This window comes from Phacochoerus africanus, chromosome 9, assembly GCF_016906955.1.
Source record: "Phacochoerus africanus isolate WHEZ1 chromosome 9, ROS_Pafr_v1, whole genome shotgun sequence".
Classification (NCBI taxonomy): domain Eukaryota; kingdom Metazoa; phylum Chordata; class Mammalia; order Artiodactyla; family Suidae; genus Phacochoerus; species Phacochoerus africanus.
In genome coordinates, this window is record NC_062552.1 from 105,929,731 (window position 1) to 105,954,366 (window position 24,636).

The 24,636-nt window shown below is 37.4% G+C and overlaps 1 long non-coding RNA gene across 3 annotated transcripts; it reads left to right on the top strand.

Moving 5' to 3' along the window:
• The first annotated feature begins 1,223 nt into the window (after positions 1 to 1,223).
• LOC125136321 (uncharacterized) lies at positions 1,224 to 23,099 on the top strand. Of its 3 annotated transcripts, XR_007137154.1 has the most exons (6): positions 1,224 to 1,473; positions 6,236 to 6,321; positions 8,571 to 8,648; positions 10,692 to 10,859; positions 12,602 to 12,677; positions 22,748 to 23,099. It is a non-coding gene; the product is annotated as an uncharacterized LOC125136321 (long non-coding RNA). The 3 variants fall into 3 exon arrangements; XR_007137153.1 differs by lacking the exon at positions 8,571 to 8,648; XR_007137155.1 differs by lacking the exons at positions 6,236 to 6,321; positions 8,571 to 8,648.
• The last annotated feature ends 1,537 nt before the right edge of the window (positions 23,100 to 24,636 follow it).

Consider the following 24,636-nt stretch of genomic DNA (forward strand, 5'->3'; position numbering starts at 1 on the left):
CGGTAAACCAGGTCTGCCTTGTGTCTAAGCTGGCAGCCCAATGGGACTCTTAGGACTTCATAAAATAGGAGGAAAGGAAGGTTCTGAGTAGAAAGAGCAGTCTAGACTTAAACCCTGTCCTACCCATTGCTGTGCAGTGTGGGTAAACTATTTCACTTTTCTGAACTGCAGCTGCATCACCTACAAAATGGAAAAATAATATCTACTTTTACGGGATTGTCATGAGGTTAAATAGAAGTAAAACATAGAAACATTGAGCTTATAGCATGAACATGGGAGATGCTCGGTAAATATTTGTTGGATGAAGAAAACTGCCAGAAGCAGAATGAATAATAAGACCAGGGTTTTAAACAAGGCTTGATTATGTGATCTTCAGCATGTAATCTAACTTATTTGACACTCAGTTGCCTCACATATGAAACAGGGGAAATATGTCCTACCTCACTGGCTTGTTCAGAAGATTAAATCTGATATCCTATGCAGACCCTGAAGTAGTCATTGGGACATAACTGGTGCTGAATAAATATGCACTTAATGACAGCATCAATTATTTTTACTGTGTTCATTTTATCTGGTTTAAGAAGGTAGAGAACTACCTCAGTTTACTAATATTACAATCACACATGGATACACAGACACAAAAGAGAATCTTGTGTCTGGTTTTACATTAAAATGGTAAGCTTCCATTAATTGGAAAGTTAACTTAGAAAAGTGCATCCTTCAATAATGTTCAAAAATTGGCATGCTTCTCTAATATATGTTATGTAACACAAGTATAAAGTATAAAACCAGAAACCACCTTCATAACTTCTCATTAAAAACAAAGCCAGGTACACAGTTTCTGTTCAGAGTACAGGTGACCTGCAACTTTACCCCAAAGTAGTGCTAGACTGAGAAAACTTAAGAACCACTATTTTTAAATAATCTAAGCACTACCAGTATTAATTCATTTTTTAATTGCTTGAACACCTTCGACAATTCATTGTGGATACTATTCCTGATTAAATAAATGCATTTAACTCATATATTGTGGCTGTGACAGATACTGGTAGATATTCCTCAGTATCTTTTTTTCTCCACTTTGTTTTAATATATGAACCCACTCTCCCACCCTTCATGCTTCCTCCTCCACCCTATTTTCTAGAAATATGGTCTCCCAGCTACAGACTACATTTCCCAGCATCCCTTGAAGCTAAGTAAGTTCATGTGCTAAAGTTCTGGGCAAGGAGAGAGGAGTAGAATTGATATCTTTCATTTCTGGGTCATCTCCTTAAAGACACTCACTCTGGACTCTCTCCTATTCCCTTCTTCTACAGGCTGTAGCACAGACATGACGGAAACCCAGCCTCAGTAATGCTGATGAACACATCAGGGAATGGTAATGCAGCAGAAAGGAAGCTACTTGTGTCCTTCAATGACCTTCACCACCTGGACTGGCGGGGCCTGTAATGTGAGAAATACATTTCTATCCATGTAAGCCACTACATTTGGGTTTTGTTTGTTTTTAAATTTGTTGTTGTTGTTGTTAGAGCATCTCAACCTCTATCCCATGGAATGCAGGGTTTGACCTTGTTTTATAATAAAAAAAATTGTTTCAATTTTGAAAATTGCCCTGAAGACTATGGGGCAAAGAGATTTTTAAATACAAGAGCCTGAATGTCAGGCTGAAATTTCTGAAATTTCTGAAATTTCATTATCACATCAAGGTTATTACAAGGACTTTTCTATTGCTCCTTATTTGGTAATAGTATTTGAGTTCTAATGGAGAGTACTTAACTATCAACCTGGTTGGTTTTGACTATGAGTATGCTGTTGTTTTTAATGAGGCAGCAGTTTCCCATTTCTCTTGCTAACCCTGTCAGTGAGTACTGGCTGAATAAAGACCTTTAGTTTGTCCTATCCCTGTTAAGCTTAACTGTAAATCTCGAAAGAGAATGTCTAAAAATGGTTCATCAAATTTTAACCGGGAAACAATAGTGCCAATTTTGTATACCATAATTACTGACTTCCATTAAAACAAAGAAACAAATTTTTGTTGATAAAAGAATAGGTCAGTATTGGAAAGAGAATTTTATTGAATGATTTGAGATTCTCATTTTGTTTGCCTTCAGTAATAGGGGATCTTCCATCAGCATTTTTATTATCAATGCAATCAATAGCTATTAGGTGACTTATTTGTCAAAAATAAAGTTAATAAAAAAGAGAGTTAACATAAAAGAATTAGAGTACCAAGTGATGGTGGAATATAGCATAATATAGACAGAAGACAACAAAGTTATCATACAGGGCCACTTCCATAACTTAACTCAATTACACATAGGACTATCATAGATTAACTGACTTTGAAAAATAACTGCACTGCTGATATTTCAGTCACTATCAATAATTCTCAACTTCAGAGAAGTTAAATCAGTTTCCTCCCCTCGCTTTCCCAATAACTAGTGACAGCTGTTGTAGTGGAAAGAACTCTTGGCTAAGAATCAGGAAACTTCATTGCTAGCCCTGGCTTTCCTATTTACTAAGTGTGAATTTGGGCAGGTCATTTAACCTTTATGCATGGTAACTATGAAGTTCAGAAAAAGATTATCTATAAGAAGCATTTTGGAAAAGAAAAATTTTAATACAAATACACAATTATATATATATACATATATATATGTACATGTGTATGTAATGTAAAAAAAAATCATTAACAATATAAATCCACCCATAAATGTATTTATTTACATATATATGAATATGTGTATTTATAATATGTGTGAGATTAGTTAAATTAATAGCTTTTGCTATTTAGGAGTTATTTCCTGGCTGCTTCTAAAATGAGTCTAAGCAGTCACAGATGAACACACAATGCAAAGTATGGATGAGAAGCTTTCAAACAAAACAAAGTCCATGCAGATGACATTTAAAAAGTATTTTTTAGTGGAGGCCTCCTGCTCTTCATTGATGGCTGAAAGCAAAGCAGATAAGAGGATTTCTCTAATAATTATATTAGAATAGTTTATTGAAGACATATGAACTGCCCACCACAAATAAAAGAATATTAACAATGACCTACATCTAGCTGTACAGTGTCACCAATATTCCACTCCTCTGTCACCCTCTCCCTGGGTTATAAAATTAATAAGCCAGTCCTGCCAGTGTTTTCTGGAAATAACATCTGGGAGGTGTCATGTTCCCACAGTGGAATATAAGGCACACAGTAGGCTTGAACCCTAAACTCAGCAGTTCTTTTATTGTGACATTCTTTTGAAATTTACTCTTAGTGATCATCTTTACTCATGAGATTAAGGAATCATGACCTGATAAGGATGAGAATAACTAATCTTCCCTTTTCCTGATCCCACACCACCTGACGGTTTTAAATGAGCTACATTTCTTTATATACAGGTAAACAGTAATTAACTTCACTGTGAGGTAAAGGATAATACAAACATCTTTGATTCATCACTCAAAAAATACCATTCTATTTGAAAACATCCATCAAATTCCCTTTGGTCTTTATTTTAAAACAACCAGAAATAAAGCATTGTATTTTACGGCCTTAGTCCTTAACACAAACATTAAATATATTTGACTGTATTTTTATTGGACAGATTAGTATTGACAGTCATCTATTTCAAACTGGAACTCTCAGAGTAAAACCACTAGATTAACACTGGGACTAGCAAAGAATGGCACTGGAGATTCTCCCCCATGCCTTCATCTTTTCAGAAATGATAACATATAACAAGGATTAGAAATCTCTGCACTGATGGCATGGACACAAAAAAGCCAGAACAAATCATTGAACATCATTTTCATACTTTGTTCTACTGGCATACTTGGGCTCTTCACTTAACCAAAGCATCACTCCAGAAGGGTCTCTAGGCATTTAAAAACACTCACGACTGAGACCCAGGCCTTTCAGAGTTGTAGTTTCTTCTCCAGCCTATTATTTATACTTTCTAAGACTTACAACAAAACAGTTCCTAAAAAAGAATTCTGCAACAATACATTCTGAGTTTGCCACCTTAGAATCAAACTATAACATGCCTCCCTTCCGCAGGAGGCTTCCAAATGCAGTCTCATTTAGTATCACAGCATACCTGCCAAATAGGCTGCAGAGAGCACCAGCCCCATCTAACAAATGGAGTGTCATTCCAGCCTCTCTCTCTGCAGAAAGAACGAGGGGAAGCAGCAACAGCCACATACTCTACTTGTTTCTTGAATATGCATTCATGAGCTCACATGTGGACTCCTTTAGCGGGTTCCAAGTAAACAAAAAGAATACATTGGGAATACTGGTCCTTGTGATTCAAATTTAACCAGTCTTGCAGAGCAACTGCAAATGTGTGCAAGTAAACTTAGTCTAGTTGATCCTGGACTCACCGCACTACTCTCCTCTTGTCCTCCTGAAGTTGGAAATAGCTGCCCAGATTTAGGTGTCAGATAGAACAGAGACAGTGGAGAGAGAGGAGCCCCAAACCCTTAGTCTTTATATGCTTCCTCTCTCTCTGTTCAAACATCCTCTTCACTCTGATTGGCTTCTGGTTCTCTCACTGCCCTAGCCTTTGAAGTGTTCTCCCCTTAGCAGCACTCAAGGTTAATGTTTCCAGCCTCCCCAAAGCATCTACGCATGTCCTAGGCATGCATGTGTATTTCCAGTGACCCAAGGTGACGGGGGAAGTAGCTTCTTTTAACTCCTTTTCCTGGAGCTTGTCTTGGCTTTTCTAAAAGGCTAAGGGAGGTTATCTATTCTTTCCCCCCACAAGTTATAAACTACCACACTGTTCTGTTTTAGAAAGATGATTGGCATGGCTGGCATATCGCTACCAGAAAGAAAATTCAGGGTCTTGTATTTGAACCCCTACCTCATCTTCTAAATTGAGCACCTCTAAAAAATTATGAACCCATTTTTGCCTTTCTTTTTTCCACCTTCTTGCTATGCAGATTAGCAATATTTTCCTTTCCAAATCTGATTTTTCACTTTCCTTCTTTACAAAACTTTCTTTATAGTTTCTTCTGACACAGTTGAAGCTATGGGTTATTTTTCTAAAAACAAAAATAAGAAAATATATTTATTCCTAGCTTCTCACACCATGCTGTAGAATGAACACATGTGATTTCCAGAGAGCAATAACTGGAACAATTTTGTTTGTCATTCCATCTTCATTTCTTGACTGCAAAGATGAATATTCAGGTCAAATTCTGTTGTAATGAGACAAGGGAGCTTCCAAGTCCTTTTCTTGGGGTGAAATTTTATTATACTCATTACTGAGTGAAAGCAAAAGAGAAGCTTAGGAATCATTCAGCTATGCATTGCCTTTACTCTTATAATGGTATTTGCTGAAATGGCAGTTATCCAATATACCATTTTTGAATTTCATCGTGACCATTTCTGATAACCAGAATGTGACAGCACAATTACCTACATGTAATTGAATTTTACAGCACTGGTCTACACAGTGACTGCAAAAACATTTTTTAAAAATCATGGATAATTGAATTTAACTAATATCTGCCAAATAGATAAATATCAGCTTTCCCCAAAGCCTTTATTTCAGTGCAATTCAATTAGTAATGAGATTTAACATTTCTAACAATACATTTATAACGTACTAAATTTAATCTCTTGAAATCTTAAAACAAACCAGCGCATCTCTCTCTCCCAATTACTGTAGGTGGAGATGCACTGAATGTCCTCTCAGAATTCTCAAACGTTGAGTTATTTTTGATTCAGAACATTTCCACTGGTTGCCCTTGAGTAGACATGCCATATTATCACATTACCTTTGGAATCTTTTTAGCCTGTGACCGACATTCTCAGCAAGGCAACTAGATATGAACACCTTCTGCATCGACTTTTTAAAAAATGACATCTCCTTTGAGTGGTCACTTTGCAAGGTCTCAGTCCATTGACTTGAGCACCTGTGCTACATATTCCAACGAACCACAGGAATTACTTTTTGCTCAACTTAGAAGTAACCAGAACTTTATTAATATCTCCCCATATATTTGAGCTGTGAAATGTACAACATTGTCCTAGAGAATTACATTCCCCACTCTCTCCTGTGGTTTCATTCTTCTCATTCTGCATCCAATTATACATATACAAGTTTGCTTTATGAAACTTTGCTTTTGCAAAAAGACCTACATTAGTACCTGTTTTTTCTAACAGAAAGAAATTCATATGTGAGTTTTTATTTTTATCAAGAAAGGTACTTAACTGTTTCTTCACTTTATGTCATTTCAGCCTATTAAAGATTTCAAAGGAATGGCCCATTTCCAGGTAGTGAGAGAAATGTGTTTGTGTGCTCATACATATATAGTAAAAGAAAGGTAAGTTCTAGGTCAAGGCCCATCTAACTCACAGATTTCAGCTTTGATAAAAGAAAAAATTTTGAAGATTTTTAGAAAGGTACAAAATTATACTTATAAAATAAATAAGTCATAAGGATGTAATCTATAGCATATTAACTATAGTTAATAATCCTGTATTGCATATTGGAAAGTTGCTAAAAGAGTATATCTTAAGAGTTCTTATGGCAAGGAAGACAATCTTTGTAACTATGCATGGGAAATAACTGGTCACATTGCAAGATTAGATATTAGATGGGGACAGAGGTTGTGAGAGATAGCCTTATTGAGGTGATCATTTCTCCATATATACAAATACAGAATCATCATGTTGTATACCTGAAATGAATATAACGTCATATGTTATATATACCTCAATAAAAATAGTTTTTAAAAAAGAGAAGACTTTCATTAAGCAAACTCTTAATATTAATCTCTGTGGATACAGGCCAGGGTATGCTATCTTTCCTAACAATCTTTTCAAATAGTCAGTCTGAAAACAAAAAAATCTGTTCAGTCATTGTCTCCTGGCCTTCAGTTCCCCATTACAGGTACCCAATCCAGTTTTCAGGGCTATGTTTAGCTAGCAAAGACTTCAAAGGTTTCAGTCTACTCCCAAGATATCTTTGCTTTAATTAAGAATCAATCTTGGTGAATTTCGCCAAACACCCTTGATGGGGTAAAGGGAATTGGGCTGGAAAGACTGCCAGTGCTCTGAAAGGAAAGGAGCAAAAAAGAAAAGTGGCAAATGCCTAACTTCCAATTTTAAGGAGCCAAACTGTACCAACTAAAAATAATTATGTTCTGATATATTGCTTCTAATCTTTACCCTGCAGAATGGGCATTATCATGAGGCCCATGTTTAAGAGTAAGGAAGCTGAAGTTCCCAGTTGTTATATGATTTGCCCAGGATCAGAGAGCAATGAAGTGGCAGAGCCAGGACTCACACCAGGTTTCTGGACACGCACGCCCACCCACCTGTGCCTGCACGTTTTTACTAGACTCTGTCAGAAGGCTTTGATGAAGATAAGTGAGTGCTCAAAATCTCCAAGTAATAGCTCCAAGAAAGAAAGAATTTGTACGGGAACAGAGCATGGACCAGAAAATATATATGGAGAACACAAAAATGCTCCTCCCTTCATCTTTTAAAAAAACCCAAGGAAAGTATCGGAGTCAAGTAGAATAAATATGGACTGAGAAGTCAAAAGGCACTGGGTCATATTCAGTTTCTGCCAGTTATCATACTGGCTCTTACCTTGGGTAAAATTACTCACTTCTTTGGTGCCAAGTCCTCTCATATTAAAAATGAATATAACAGGACTACTCTGAGGATTAAATGAAATAACTTCTAAGAAAGTCTCAAGATGACTGCCCTGCTCATAATGTGATTTCAATAAATGGTCCTTTCTAATCCTTTCACCCACTGTTGTAGTTTATTTATAACCTTTAAACACATGCAAAGGAAGATTTTAAATCTGTAATAACATATTCTTAAGAGCAGTGGACCACAGCTGTAACATGATGCCTAAGAACATGAATTCTAAATCCTATCTTCTGGTTCAAATCCTCGCTTTACTCTTTAAAAGTGGTATAATCTTAGCACATTTGCTCAACATTTCTGTGCCCTGATTTCTTTATCTGTCTGTAAAAATAGAGTTAATGATGGCACTTATGATACTTTGTAGGATTTGAATTCATTAATGCAAGTAAAGTGCCTATTACAGTGACCGGCATTTACTAAGTGCTCCACAAAAGCTAACTACTATTATTAACCAAGCAAGCAACAGAGTTAAAACACTAATTCTCAATCAGGGTGCTTTTGTACCCCAGGGAACATTTGGTAATATATGAAGGCATTTTTGGTTGTTACAACTCAGCAAAGAAATGGTATCTAGAGGTAGATGGCACAGATGCTGCTAAACATTGTAATATACACAGGACAACCACCATGATAAAGAATTATCCAGGCTGAGAACTAGTGAGTTGGGAAACATTACCCTGGTCAATAGAGATCCTGAGATATTTTCCCCAGGGGACATAAGAGGTCACTAGCAAAATTGCTACAATCAAATATTTGCTAAAACCAAACATCCACATAGAAACTACACCCTTTTTAATATCCAGTAAGCTAATACTGGAAAAAGTAAAAATAATTATTAAACATATAGGACTATAACAGTATATTTTAGTTATATTAAAATGCTATTTTAAAAGAATAAATTTCTCTTTAGAGTCATATTCGAAAATTCACTGAATAAGAATTCTGAGAGTGGATGAGCAAGGATGCATAAGGGCTTTAGAGGCCACAGGTACCGTAATAATTAATGCTTGCAAGTTTATCTGGATTCTTTCTCCCAGGGACCAGCAAGTGAAAAATGGTCTGTCTATAATGCATACTGGATAGGAAAGAAAGTGGGCCTGAATTTTTATGTTCCTTATTTATATTTTCACCCTCCTCATCCTCATCCTTTGTGGGTGATGGGATTATTTAAAGAAAGCTAAATGCAAAGAGCTCAAAACATCCCTTTCCTTACAGTCTCAATGTCTCAGGTGAATTCAGCAGGATCTCTTACTGGGAGGATTCCTTATCAATTCTGTGTGCTTCTCTATATCTCCTCCAGTTTGACTGAAAAGACTATGTTGGCAACTTGAAACTTTCCTTACCAAAAAAGTAGGCTTCAAAGTCTGAAGAGGAAAAAGGGAATAAGGAATACACCCTTGGTCCTGACCCTCATTATTTGGGACTTAAAGCTCGGTACTCAGTAACCTGGAAAATTACAACGAGATCCCTTTCGTTCTTCTGTCATTAGTAGGGAGGTGTTGCTCAAAGAATACTGGTCCAGTGAACACAGGACATACGAAAAAGTATGACTCCTTTCTCATGCTTGCAAGTGAGATCCACAGAAGGGCTCAGAGGTGTCTAGGGTAGACTCAGTGTTGTCTGCCATATGTAAAGGAGGACTCTATAATATTCCAATTTCAGTGGGTTGAATAATGGTGCCCTTATACATTAGGCCCTAATCCCTGGAACCTGTAAATATTACCTTATTTGGAAAAAGGGTTTTTGCAGATGAGATTAAGTTAAGGATCTTGCCATGGAGAGATTATCTTAGATGATTAGAATGGGCCTTAAATGTAATCATGAGTGTCATTTTGTTTTTCTGAAGTACAATGATTTATAATATTATATTGGTTTCAGGTTACAACATAGTGATGTACTATTTTTTATAGATTATACCCTATTTTTAAAAACTTTTTATTTATTTTTATTTTTTATTTTCCCACTGTACAGCAAGGGGATCAAGTTATCCTTACATGTATACATTACAATTACATTTTTCTCCCCACCCTTTGTTCTGCTGCAACATGAGTATCTAGACAAAGATCTCAATGCTATTCAGCAGGATCTCCTTGTAAATCTATTCTAAATTGTGTCTGATAAGCCCAAACTCCTGATCCCTCCCACTCCCTCCCGCTCCCATCAGGCAGCCACAAGTCTTTTCTCCAAGTCCATGATAAAACTTTTTTTTAAAACTACTCAATGAATTTTATTACATTCATAGTTGTACAACAATCATCACAACCCAATTGTATACCATTTCCATCCCAAACCCTCAGTGCATCCCCCACCCCCTGACCTGTCTCATTTGGAAACCATAAGTTTTTCAAAGTCTGTGAGTCAGTATCTGTTCTGCAAAGAAGTTCATTGTGTCCTTTTTTTAGATTCCACATGTAAGTGACAGCATTTGATGTTGGTGTCTCACTGTCTGACTGACTTCACTTAGCATGATCATTTCTAGGTCCATCCATGTTGCTGCAAATGCCATTCTTTCTTTCCTTTTAATGGCTGATTAATAGTCCATTGTGAGATTATACTCTATTTAAACTTATTATAAAATAGCTGTATTCCCCTGTCCTGTACAACATATCCTTGTTGCTTACCTATTTTATACATACATGCTCTTATCTTGCCCTCCCCCTTCCCTTCTTTCCCACTGGTAATCAATAGTTTGTTTTCTATATCTGTTGAGTCTGTTTCTGTTTTGTTTTATAGATTCATTTTACTTTTTAGATTCCACATATAAGTGACAACAGAGATTTGTGTTTTTCTCTGACTTATTTCCCTAAGCATAATACCCTCGAGGTCTATCCACATTGTTACAAATGGCAGAAATTCATTCTTTTTATGGTTGAATAATATTCTATTGTATTATATGTATACCAAATCTCCTTTACCCACTCATCTGTTGCTGAATAATTAGGTTGCTTCCACATCTTGGGTATGATAAGTAATGTTGTTGTGAACACTGAGGTGCATGTATCCTTTCAAACTAGTGTTTTCATTTTCATAGATAACTGTTCTTATAAGAAAGAGGCAGAGGAAGACCTGATATACAGAGAAGAGCAAGTTACATGACCATGAGACAACTTTCAGGGATGTGGCCACAAGCCAAGGGATGCTGGCAACCTTCAGAACTCAGGTGGATCAAGCAATGGATTCCTCCCTTAGAGTCTCTGAAGTAAGTGCAGCCCTTGATTTTTGCACAGTGAAAATATTTTGGACTTCTGGTCTCAAGATCTGTAAGATAATACATTTCTATTGTTTTAAGCCACCGGTTTGTGGTAATTTGTTTCAGTAAGAACAGGAAACTAACACACTGGTCATGACTGTGGATTCTCTTCTCACAGGCCTCTATTAGCCTAACCTAAGGGGAAAGAGTAAGGGGAAGAAGAAAAAGAAAAATTAAGAAAGAGAATGCAAGCAAGAAATAGAGGAGAAGAGAGAAGAATCAGGGGAAAAAGAGGAGAAATCACTCACTAAATGGTGTAGGTCATGTGTGAATCATATTGAGAACTTCAAATAGCCCCTAAATTCCACTTCTATCAATATAGTGGGTATTATAGCTATGTCTAGGCCTGGGTCAGAAGAGGAATTTGTCTTGAAAACATCTGCATGATTCATCCAATAGTTGCAATGTAGCTTACTGAAATTTTTCTATCAAGGTTACTAATGACCTCTTTTCAGTTAAAAAATAGTAACCACACAGTCAAGTTCTTTACACTGACTTGCCAAACCATGTATCTTTCAAAATTCTGCTCATAACCTGCTTCTACAAAATCTTCCCTGAACTTTATTTTTTTTCCATTTTCTGAATTCCTATTATACTCACAGGAAGTATGTCTGTTATTTCTGCCCCTCTAGAAAGAGGCCAAAAATGCTTCCTGCAAATGTCCCAGAAGGTACAAAACACCCACACCAGCAAATAATTATGATATTCCTATACCTCCTATCAGCAATTTGCTGAAGGATGGTCTGTAATGGTATCTTATGGTGACTGATTATCCACTACTTAATGCATATAGTCTCATCTCCTTCAATTCTACCTATTTATTGTATTACACAATGATGAATGATAATTGAATTACGTCCCTGAGGCATGCTAAATCTAAATCATAAAAAATACATTGACAAAATGCATTGTCTTGCCGGTTAAGAAAATCCACTCATACATTTCAGAAAAATTTCCAACTGGAGGAGTTAAGGCCAGAAAGCATTTCTCATTTATTCTAATTAAACCCCAAAATGCAATTAACTGCAACCCCTCAAGTCTCTAATATTCAAAGCATCTGAAGATTGACTTTATTACCAGAAGAGTTACAAGTTTGTCTAAAATACACCTGAAGGTACCTGCTTTCTGGTATTTATTTCCCATTATGTGGCAAGTCTTATACAAATGTAAGCTTATTTCTTTGATATATGTTTCTGGCTTAACATTTCCAAAAGGAAAGTGTGACTTTGGGGGCCTATTTATACTTTTCATATTGCACATCTGCATCCAGTGCAAGTGAAACTTGAAGCTCAGTTCAGCAAAGGCACATTATGGCATTCCCATCATGTAAAAGCAGTGAATATAAACCACATCACACAATTAAGAATCACAAACCCAGAGAAAGGTAATAAATTAAATGAAACAAGTGAACTAATTAACATACTTTCAAAACAGAAAACCGAGACTTAAAACATTATATACCTTAGCGAAATAACAGCTGCTCTTATTAAAAACTTTATATTCCATTAGTATGATATTTTGTAATTTATTGCTTTTCCCACCTTGGAAAAACTATGTTACAGTTATGCCGGCCATATTAACATTTTTTGGCCTTTTATAAGCAGCAGCTTTTGGAAACTGGACATTTAGCTAGCCATTAAGTCAGATGCTTAAGAAAAGCTTTCATTTTTTTTTTTTTCTGGCGCTTTCAGAATGCTCCAAAGGAATGATTCAGAAAAATCATAAAAGGATTAATTCATAATGATGAAATGATGAACTTCCTAAAATGTAAGTGTACCCGTTTCCACCTAATGTGTTATCTAAAGCATGATACAGCCACTACATTCACATTTCTATTTTGATGACTTTAATTAGTCCAGAATAATGATTAGGCTCAAAAGGCCCACACACCCCAGAAAGGATTAGATGGTTTTAAGGAGGGAAAAGGTTCCTTGACTGGACTGATATTACCAGGTTCCTTGTTTCAACTTTCCGAAGAGAAGTCTATAGGTTGTAGCTGGTTTTCCTGTTTGCTCATGATAAAATGCTTAATATTCTACTACCACCTTCTGACATCCGTAAACTTCACTGTCATCCTGAGAAAACTCTGTCCCTGAAGGGGAAAATCATTTTTTTTTTCACCCAGGCCCTTTTTCCTTGTATTAATATTAATATCCCATGAGAATATTAGCTCTGAAGGAAAGAATTTGGTGGCAAAAATCCACATTTACTCATGAAATCCACCCCCAACATCCACTCACACACATTAGTAGGACAGACAGGAGAAAAGCTCCCCCATTGCCACCACCCTCTGGTTCCTTTTTTTGTTTTTTTTTTTTTTGCCATTTCTTGGGCCACTCCCGCGGCATATGGAGGTTCCCAGGCTAGGGGTCAAATCAGAGCTGTAGCCTCTGGCCTACGCCAGAGCCACAGCAACGCGGGATCCGAGCCACATCTGCAACCTACACCACAGCTCACGGCAACGCCGGATCCCTAACCCACTGAGCAAGGGCAGGGATCGAACCCTCAACCTCATGGTTCCTAGTCAGATTCGTTAACCGCTGCGCCACGACGGGAACTCCTGCCACCATCCTCTGAATGCTTCCCCTCTGTTTCTTCTGACCCTCACTCTGCTTTCTTTCTTTCTTTCTTTTTTTTTTTGCTGACCCAAAAACCACTTTTATTAGCAAAGGCTCTTCCTTAGGAAGAGTACATTCATTCAGTATTTATTAGGGAAGAAAAGTATTAAGTTTTCAAAAAAAAATTAGTTGGCACTGGCTAAAAGGTAGAGATAGGAAATGGAGTCTACCCGGTCTTCTAGGCTCTAACCCCACCTGACTGCTCTTTCTCACTTCCCCTGGGCTGCAGGAAGGATATATCAAAACCTAATGCATTATTGAGCCTTGGTAAGATCTAAGCAAGGTCAGTAGATTGGACAGCTGTTGCCTCTCCTTTTTCTACAAATGCTGTTTAAGACTTGGTGGGGGGAAAAAAAAAAGAAAGAAACTTCTTAGTGCCACTGATTCTTTAAAACGAATTCTGCCCTTTTTTTGGGGGGGGGGGGCTGTGCTCATGGCATTTAAAAGTTCCCAGGCCAGGGATCCAACTTGCACCACAGCAGGGACAACACTGGATCCATAACCTGCTGAGCCACCAGAGAACTTCTGAATTTTGCATTTTAAAATAAAAACAACTACAATGGCTGTTTGCAAATGTGGCCAAGTGACAGAGCACATGTATTCAATGTGGACTCTGTACTTACCAATGAGTGATCCTCCGTATTATTCAACCTCTGTGTGCCTCAATTTCCTCATTTGAGATATATTTTTAAATGAAAATGATAACCTCATAGCATTATTGTGAGGAGTAAATGAGTTAAAACATGAAAAGCATTTCAGAATAGATCTGGAATTCAGTAAATATTTGATGAGTTAATACAATCTAGCAGAGTAAATATGCTAATTCTAGAATCCAAAAATGCAACATCCCTGATTGCTGCATAGTTTGAGTGATCCGTTGCTATTTAGTAAATGGAGACAATAATTTGAGTTCATTGGAGATTTTCATGGATGAAGTGGATCAGGCCTTGATGGTAAAGAAAAGTAAGAAACTTTTATGCAGAACCACTATGTGCCATGTTCTGACCTTGACATTTTTCATGTGCCATTACCTAAGTCTCCTAACAATTCTTTTCAAGTAGACAGAATTAGGTCCACTGTACAGATTACCTAAATGAGCTCAGAAATGTTAATTACCCCAAATCACACAGCTAGTAAGTTAGTGGTCAAGGTAGGATTTTATCATACACCATTTAAAAACAAAGCATAACAAAGAAAAAGGAGGAAGGGGAACCGTGCAGCTAAAATGATTTTATGAAAAGGTCATTATTGAATAGATCATTGACAAGCACAGTGTATAATCTAAATATGATTTGGTATCTTTTAGAATTAGTTTCAAGGTAGAGATTCAGACTACACACCATTCACTTTTAATTTAGTGAAGAATGTTCATTTCAACAGGAGATCACAGACTATTAGAGAGTGAAAGCGACCCAGAAAAAAAATTTGGCCCAGTTAACAGCTGAGAGACACAAGAGGTGAAATGGCAGGCTCAACATCACACAGGTGATTAGTGGCCAGGATTCCTCTGGACCCAACATTCCTCCCCTTTCAGCATGCAGGATTGCCAACTGGGATACCATGGTTTTAAAGCCATCCATTTAGGCCAGTGAAAATTCTAGTTCATTTTAAATATCCCAATTCCTACCTAGCATTTAAACCTAAAATGAATATTAGAGTGGTTCTTAAAACTCTTTGGCAAGATGTAATAAATAATAAGAATATTCCCTAGTGAAAATAAGCTTCTGTTTGTAAAAAGTGACCAACATTCTGGTATTGTATATTGTTAAACAAGAACAAAAATTACATAGGTTCTGTGTAGGAGAAGAGCTTTTTAAAGAGAAAATTCTTTACACAGAAAGGAATGAAAAAGATTTTTAACTTTTGTTGTTACTGTTGTTAGATTGCATTCATTCACCAAATATTTACTGAGTATCAGGCAACTATAGTAGCAAGAGTCCTATTTTTATGTTTATTTATTTATTTTTGCATATTTCACAGCACTCTTTACAGTGCTGGGCTTTTGGTAGTCACTGATTAACTGGTGGTTCCTTCGCGTATGTTCAGTATATTAAGATAACTTCAGGACAAAGTCACTGAGGTTATGTCAGCCACTATTAATATCCTCCTACAGAGGTGAAGTAGAGATGGTTCTTGACTATTCCAGTCCTTGTGTTGCCCTGAGCCATGCAGCATAAAATGTGCTTTCTTAGTTATAATATCATCAGTAATGTGATGTCCAAAATTTTACAATTTCTTTCACTGTGCATACATCAAAAGCTTATAATCAATAATGTTATCTGCTAGCTGGCAAGCAACAGGTAGTGTGATGGTAGCCACACTAAAACAAACAAACAAACAACAAACAAAAAGTCTGTACTAATTATGCCAGAAAACACAGCTCTATATATCACACGGCCAAACTTTGTCAATGTGAGTTATAAAAGACAGATGAAAACACTGTATTCACTGCTTCAGCAACTCTGCACTTTTACAAACGTAAGAAAAAAGCTAAAAATGCCAGAACTTAGGAAGCCCAAACTTTTTGACCTAAACTTTAAAATCTGCAAAACATTACTTTGGTAAAAGGTGTTTTGGATCACAATAGCAATGCAGAAAGTACTACAGGTAAAGACGAAGAAGGATGGAAGTACACAATTCTAAGTGATTTTTATGGCATACACTTAGCCAGGCCAGCAAATTGCTAACTGACAAGAAATTAGCATGAACTGAGTGAATTTCTCAAGCCAAACATTTTGAAATAAAGGAATGCTGGTGGGCTGGATAGGTAACAAAACCACAATTAGCCACAAATTTACTGGATATTGGTAGGTCTATAAGGTCTAAAAAGATTTAACTATCTTATTGCATAGAGGGTGAAACACAACTTCCTGCAGATGATACTGAAAAATCAATAACCATGGAGTAACTGATGTAATTTGTCATATGGTTCTCTCCACTTTCCCTAAAGTACATTGCAAAATTAACTTGGGATTTAAGGGGCTAATATTACAATATCAAGGATTTTGTTCTAAGAATTCCCTTGTGGTGCAGAAGGTTAAGCATTGGGCGTGTCACTGCAGTGTCGAGGGTTCGATCCCTGGCCTGGGAACTTCCATATGTCGTGGGCACAGCCAGAAAAAGAAAAAAAGAAAGAAAAAAAAAAAAGGATTGTATTCTATATTAACCATTCAGTGGAAAAGTCCTGGCAAACTATGTGCTGATGACAGGACTCTCTACCAAAAAATCCACAAATATCACAGTCAACACATACTTGGGCCTCAATCGTACACTTACACAAACACAAGATATGGTGCATGCAACAATAACACAGATATTTAATGGACACCCATTATGGAAAAATTCAACAGACTTCACCCTCCAGTAATTAGTCATTAGTAGTGGTGACACAGAAATGGTATCTAATTGATACCATTTTCATGCCCTCATGTTACTGAAGGCATAGTTTAAACCCTTCAGCAGAAATTCCAAAAACAACACTATGATTTGAATTTTCATGAATACAATCAGGCACCTGGTCTGTTAAGTGCTGAAAGACACAATCTGACTATTGAGATGAGTTAATAAACACCATTTGCTCACTGTAATAGGGAAGTGTAAGTCTGGTTAGTTCAGCTAGGAAATGCATTTTCGAAACCTGAAATATGCCATCCACTGTGCTAGACAAAACACGGTGCCTTTATTTAAAGAGCTTACAGTCTAGTGAAGCATCTTGTAATCTGGAAATATAGTAATTATATTCTGAGCATATATACTTAATGCATCAGTTACAGATACTTTCTAAGTACCATTGGTTCCATTTAGCAATTTTCTATACAGCTTTCAAAAATTCTGATTCTGGATACAGTATTAATTGAAAGAATTAAGAAGTTATTTAATCTATAATATATCAAAACAACAATAAAAGTCTAACTCTTGGTTCCTATCACACACATTTTTCTAAATGCTAGACCTTTGGCTAATGACTATAAATCTTCACTGCAAATATTAATGTGGTGATGATTTACTCTGGTCTGACCTTCCCAAGTTCTACATGGATTCCAAATATTAACAAATATCTGTTCATACAAGTTACAGGTAACTTGGGAATTAGATTCTATGATGCTACAGCAAAAGGTAAGTGATTATTTAGTTGGTAACAGTGTTACTTTTGTAAAACTGATCAAACATTTGTGTAACTTTGTGGTGTTGAGACCAGTATCAAAATAAATATGGATCTCATGCTGCTATTTGCCACTTTGATGAGCATATATCATTAGGTAGGTTTCAAATATGTTGTCTGCACATGTGGAAGGACAAAGAAGATTCCTTACCCATCTATGCTTTCAACATATAACACCTGAGTTGTAGACCCCAGGAGATTTTAACTTTTGCTTCTTTAGATGCCTACTTTGTTTCCAGTTCACTTATAATTACTCTCTGAGAAGAGCAATAAACACTAAATATTTAAGGGGAATGAAAATTTAGCCTAAACATATACTTGCATAAACACTGGATGGGAACATTTTTCTTTAGCTGCTTTACGGTACCAGCGTCTGCGACTGTACATCCCACTGAGAAATACAGAGTCCCAAAGGGCAAAATTAAGGGTAGAGAACATCTGACCTCAATCATGGGCGTCAGGATAAGAAATGCATAACACATGGTCACAACTCAAAAGCAGTGGTCTCAAGGTTACTGCAGACAGAGGATGGCAGCTGTTCAGTTGGACATCTGGATCTCTGTGGCTCCAGAACTGGATTGTTCTCACATGAGATCTGTCTATGAGAGGTTCAGCCCATCTTCAGTAACAGTTCTAAGAATGTGAATGAAATCTTCATGTTAATGCCCAACAAAATTTCCTCATATACAGAAAATCCTTGTTTCTGAAAGTAAACGTTGCTGAAATGTAAACTATTAAAATAAGAAGGATCATTTTTGGGTTGTATGGCTGTGTCCAAACTGATCCTTCACCTTCAGTGTTTATACTCAGAAGAAATCAAGGATAATGTAAGGGTTTTGGCTGTCTCCCTGTATTATTTGATACTATTTAAATATATGCAACTTTTTAAAAGTTCAGTTTTGCTCCCTTTTCTGAGAAGAGCAATAAACAGCAAAATGTTGAAGAGTATGAAAAGTTAGCATGTACAAGTCTAGTTGTATCTATTTCAACCTGTGCCTTACATAACTATTATAACTGGTAGGTAGGAATAATGAAGTATGTCATGTTTAAACATACATGTCCAGCTAATTAATCAGTGCACTAAATGAAGAAATTATATTTAAATTCTTAAAAATTACAAGGTTAAAAGTGATAATGTGTACAGAAGATTTTTTTTCTTAGTCAATTATACAAGACATAATAGGTTCACACTAATTAATGATAGAGAATTGGACAGACCATTGAATTAAGAGAAATAATGCTTTCCTGCGCCACTAGTTCTGAGTAACTTATGAATGTAAGTATATTGTTGACACAGTCCCCATTCAACAGTGGGAAGATTTTCCAAAGAATAAAGCAGCAGGTATAATAAAATGCATCTGTATATTCAGGCTGGTTTTATAAAAAAAAAATTATCTATATAACCACTTGGTAAAAATTTCAAACTATAAAATAACTCAAAACATTTTAAACACAGTTTGAGGGATTACGCTATTTGCTCAATTCACTTAGTTTTGTTATTTATGCAAGACCTGTATATTTCAGCGTTTTTAGTGCTGCAATTGGCTATTGGGGAGGGGGAGGGTGGTCCTTAGCAAAGGTTCCAAACAGGGCCTGTCACAGTGCAGTTGCTCAAAAAATAAGCACCCTGACAGAAACACATACTTTCTTTTATGTATGGTATAGTGTAATATTTAAATAAAGTGTTCAAAAACAGAAGAAGTTCTTTAAAAAGTTTAGTTAAGGTAATTTAGAATTGGAGAATTCTGTACAGATTTTGATTTAGTCCATTCCTAAGTAAATAAGGGGAACGGAAAGCAACTTAATTTCAAACAAAAGCTCAAGTTATCAATGATACATAAAGGGAGGTATAAAATGTAAGATAAAAGGCCAAGATAAACTGTATATGGCCATTAATTATCAGTCTTTCAAGGACAGAGATGGAATGGTACATAAATCCCTGATCTGCCGTAGACAGTGAGGAAAAGGTGGATGAGACCTAAATGTTCAACAGTCATTAAATCAAAATCTTTCGAAGGTTACAATGTCAGAGTCTAGAAGTGTTACTCTGAAACAGTGGAAGACTGTGAGCCCCTGGTATTGCAAGAAAAACTGAAATTACATGTGAAATGATAATGCAGAACCAATGCCCCAAGTCACACTGCTCTCAAGTTCCTAGAAGAGGATTAAAATTAGGCCCCAAAGAGGCTAATTTTGACAGTCAAACACTAGTTTGCTCTCCAAACCAGAGAGAAGAGCTACACCTGTAGGTCCTGATTTAATTGGATGCCTGATGACAATACTGGTGAATGGTTGAAGAGTTCTGGGTAATAGAAGCCTATTAGTACAGCAGGTGGGGAAGTGACCTCTACTAGTAAATCAAGCAACTTAGCAAACTGCTTTAAGTCCTTCACCTGGGTGACTCTGGGGCCTGGAGTCATAGTTTGGATACCTGGGAGAACGTACATTATTAGAAGCCACATTTTATTAGGGATCCCTTGCACATCATCTGGAAAATAAAATAAACTTTTTTTTTTTTTTTAGTTTGGTTTGGTTTTTGTTCTTGTTTGGGGATAGAGACTAAAATTCAGAAAAGGCTATAATCAAATGGCTCTTGAACTTTAAGGCATGGCTCTTGAATTTGAGCATTCATCAGTCACCTAGAAGACTTGCCTCACCTCCAGAGTTTCTGAATCCTTAGGTCTGGAGACAGAAAATCTGTAGTTCTAACAAGCTACCAGGTGCTGCTGATACAGCTGGTTTGGGGATACACTTTGAAAACCAGTGTTTTAAGGAATACTGAACAAAAGGATATGTATTTACCTCACAGAAAACTATGATTTGTCCTCAATGAAATCTAATCAGTAGGTTTACATGCAGTTAAAATTTAGAAATGAGCAATGACCACCACTGTGAATTTGGAACAGTCAAACTAACCTCACAAAAGGCTTCTCCAATGGAAGTGGAAAACTCTTTCCACGGTACACACTGGCTTTACTGGCTGTGGTCTCAGGCAAAGCACAGAATGAACCTTGGCCAGCAGCATGAGGTCTTTCAAGCTTGCAGCTGTTGGGAGGAGGCTGCTCTGCCACTGACTCTGGGCAGGAAGTTCCTCATTAGAATTGATGCATCTATTTTGTTCAGCTCAGAGGAGGAAAAAAAGGCAAAAGTCCCTAAATTTCTCCAAACTTCTTTTAACTGCCTGACTTCCCCAAAGCCATCATGTTAGATAGCTTTTCTGCGGTGGCTGCTTGACTTCTGGTAACTGACACCTTGAGGTTCAGTACAGTGGGAAGTTTTCAAAAGGCTGAGCCATAAATCACACCTATATCTTTACTCATGGCATGCTTAACAGAACAAATTAAATGAAAATTAAAAATGACAGATAAACACAGGGTACCCAGACTGAAAAATATCTGAAATAAGGCCACTTTGCATCCTAATCGAAACTGCCGCAGCAAGCAGTCCATAAAGAACATTAAGGATTAGCGTAACTATCAACAGAAATATGACTTTATAGTGCACATCAGGTTCAACACTTTTCACATCGCTGCTTTCCAGGACTCTGCATCAGATAAAGGACAGAGTGCTACTGAAGTTTCTTTTTTTCTTTCAAGTAAACAGTTTAAAATGTGTGCTGTTGAAGGCAACCTAGCTTCCTCTGTGTTCATATCATTTTACAGAACTCCTGCCATCCTTCGTTCCCTTATCCAGCTAAGTGCTCAGCAATAATGGACAAACAGAATCTAAACTAGCATTACCACTACCCTAGGGATAACACTGAACGAGCATTAGGCAGTGTTATCTGATAATAGCTGGCTTCAAGAACTGAAAAGAAAAAAAGTATTTTGTAGAGGGGGTACATTAGAAATTTAGATTTTAAATCCTCTATGTGCAACATGACACATATTTTGGGAAATGCACTTCTGGCTTTCAGGTAAAAAGTGATAGAAATAGGTTGTCTTGATAAATGAAGTGCCTGTAAATAACGTTTTAAAAACCAGCTGTGTCAGAGTTCTCTGGGGGCCTAGCAGTTAGGATTCGGCATTGTCGCTGCTGTGGCTAGGACAATGCTGCTGTTCCTAGCCTGGGAACTTCGACATGCCATGGTCATGGCCGCCAACAACAACAAAAAATATGACAGCTTTGATATAAAAACCAGCTGTGCATCATCACACAATGATGAGGAGAAACAATCTTCTTTTACCAAGAGAAGCCTTTCACACCTGGTTAACAGACCAACCCACATCCTTCGAGAATAATTGAAGTGATTCATGTGTTCATCTCACTAACTATGGTGTCATTAGAAACCTGATATCTTTCTTGAAAGGCACACACAGGACAAGTGAGCATGACTCAAGTCCACAAGTTGGCCCAAATCAAGGACATAAAGCTCCTTGCAGAGATCCTCGAGCAAATGACTATGGATCCCAGTCAAAGAAATAAGAGACATCAGAGGGAGAAAATATTTCCAGTGAAATATAGTATTTCAAGGACAAAGAGATGAAGTATAAATTTTTACACTATTGGCCAAGTCTTTGGGCTTTTAAAAGCCACTTGAGTTCTTGGTGGCTTCAAATGATTCAGTAATACACCTGACTCTAAATTGAAACATTTGCTAAGGAAAAAAAAGAAAGAAACTGTAATTTGATGGAAAACCTCATTCTATTTATTTATTTATTTATTGTCTTCTCTAGGGCCACACCCTTGGCATACAGAGGTTCCCAGGCTAGGGGATCTAATTGGAGCGGTAGCCACCGGCCTAAGCCAGAGCCAGAACGACGCGGGATCCAAGTCCCGTCTGCAACCTACATCACAGGTCAGGGCAACACCAGACCCTTAACCCACTGAGCGAGGCCAGTGATCGAACCCGAAACCTCACAGTTCCTAGTCGGATTCGTTAACCACTGAGCCACGCCAGGAACTCCCACCTCATACTATAAACATTAGATGTACCCTGTCCTTACCAGCAAAACCTATTAACAACTCTGAGGAAATAAAAATAGAAGCTGGGAAATAAAAATAGAATCTGGGTAATAAAATACAGTCTAACCTTTTTTTTTTTTTTTTTTTTCCAGTGCGTAGTCTAGTCTTACTTGCTTGCTGGGTACCCCACGCAGAGGCATCACAGCCGGTGCTGCAGACCAGAGTTCCCAATGCCAAATGCTGTGCCGGTATCTCAGCTTGACTGTCAACAGACCCTGTGCCGAGGCGATGCGCACAGCACTGAAACTCAAGATGGCGGCAGCAGGCCAAGCCCAGAGATTCTGTTCCCGCCGCTGGGAGCTGGAGCAGACGCGCATGCGTCTGCACCGCCAATAGCCGCGCCCACAGCGGGGCTGGAGCGCTCCTCGAAAGCGCTGCCCTGGAGCAGGTACTGCCGCCTCTCCATTGTCTTATTAAAGAATAAAGCTTTCCTTTGCAAATGAACTGAACTTGGTCTCCTTCTATAGGCCTGAAGGATACTGGGCAGAAGAACCCTTGATGCCAACTGACTCTGGAGATTGCTAATACTTTTTTAAAATTGTGATTTTTTTGGAGATTCAGTTGTGGCTCAGCTGTAACAAACCAGACTAGCATCTTTTAGGACATGGGTTCTATCCCTGGCCTTGCTCAGTGGGTTATGGAGGGTCTGTTGTTGTTGTGAGCTGTGGTGTAGGTTGCAGATGTGGCTGGGATCCTGCGTTGCTGTTGCTGTGGCATGGGCTGGCAGCTACAGCTCTGATTTAACCCCTAGCCTGGGAACTTCCATATGCTGCACATGAGGTCCTAAAAGAAAATAGCAAAAAAAAAAAAAAAAAAAGTATGATTTTTAAAAAATATTAAGTCAGAATTTAAGAGACTGTCAATTAGTGACTAATGAGCATATAACATTATCCTCTTTTCCTTCAGAGTAAGCTATTTCCTTTTAAATTATAACATCTGAACTGTTGGTAGTTTAATATCCACTAATTTTGTTTAAAAAAATATTGCTTCAAGCCAGTATTCTGATCTTTTATTTCCAGTCAAGCTTACAGCTAAGATGACACAGAGCTCCAATATTCAAGGATGAGTGGTAACTTTTGCTTTTATTTAAATAATGCCAGTCAAAATGTTTTACCAGAAAATAAAAAATGAGAGGGTGTCAAGTCATGAGGATCTATGGAGAGATGATAGAAGATAGTCTGGGCGTGAATGTCCAGCAACTGCCAGTTTGAGAAAAACAAAGCATTCATTCCAGGGAATGACAAGTATGCAATGTCGACACTTTCAAACACGGCAAGTTATTGTGAGATTTACAAGTGACAAATGTTGTGTGGCTCTATTTTGACTGCAGTACCATTTCATCCCACCTGTATGCTCAAAAGCATAAGGTCTTCGTTTTGAAAGGTGGAGATGATCAAATTGTTTCCACTATCCTCCTGAAAGGTAACTAACATGCTGCTATGTTTAGAAATCTGATATATTCCTGCAGAAAGCAAGGCAGCACCTATACTTCTGCAAATGTCATTTATATAAGAAAAGATACCCAGTCACAGAAATAGTCCTGAGCTTTTCAACCATGACAGTAGTCAAAGACATAAGACATTCAAACCCTTTTCTTAATTGACTGGTCTTGAAAGACATGAAGATGCTACAAACCCAAATCAGCCAGCCCCTTTGTTGTTGCAGGTCGTAGAGACATCACAGGACTTCGAAGATCGACAGTAGGGTCTGATTCGGTCTGGGTAGGATGTGGGCACAGGTGTAGATAGAGCAGGAGAGGCAAAGGTGGGGATAATTGAGGTTAGAACTTGAAGGTTTGGCTTGTTTCTCCAGAGGAGATTCATTTACCTTGTTACTAATCAAAAGCCTGGCAATTGGCACAACATTGTAAATCAACTATACTTTAACTAAAAAAAAGGGGGGGGAATTCTCTGAAATTTTGGGGGGGTCTAAGAATCTAAAGTTGTGCTTCAGGATGTAAGCATTTCTCCTAGCCTTAAAT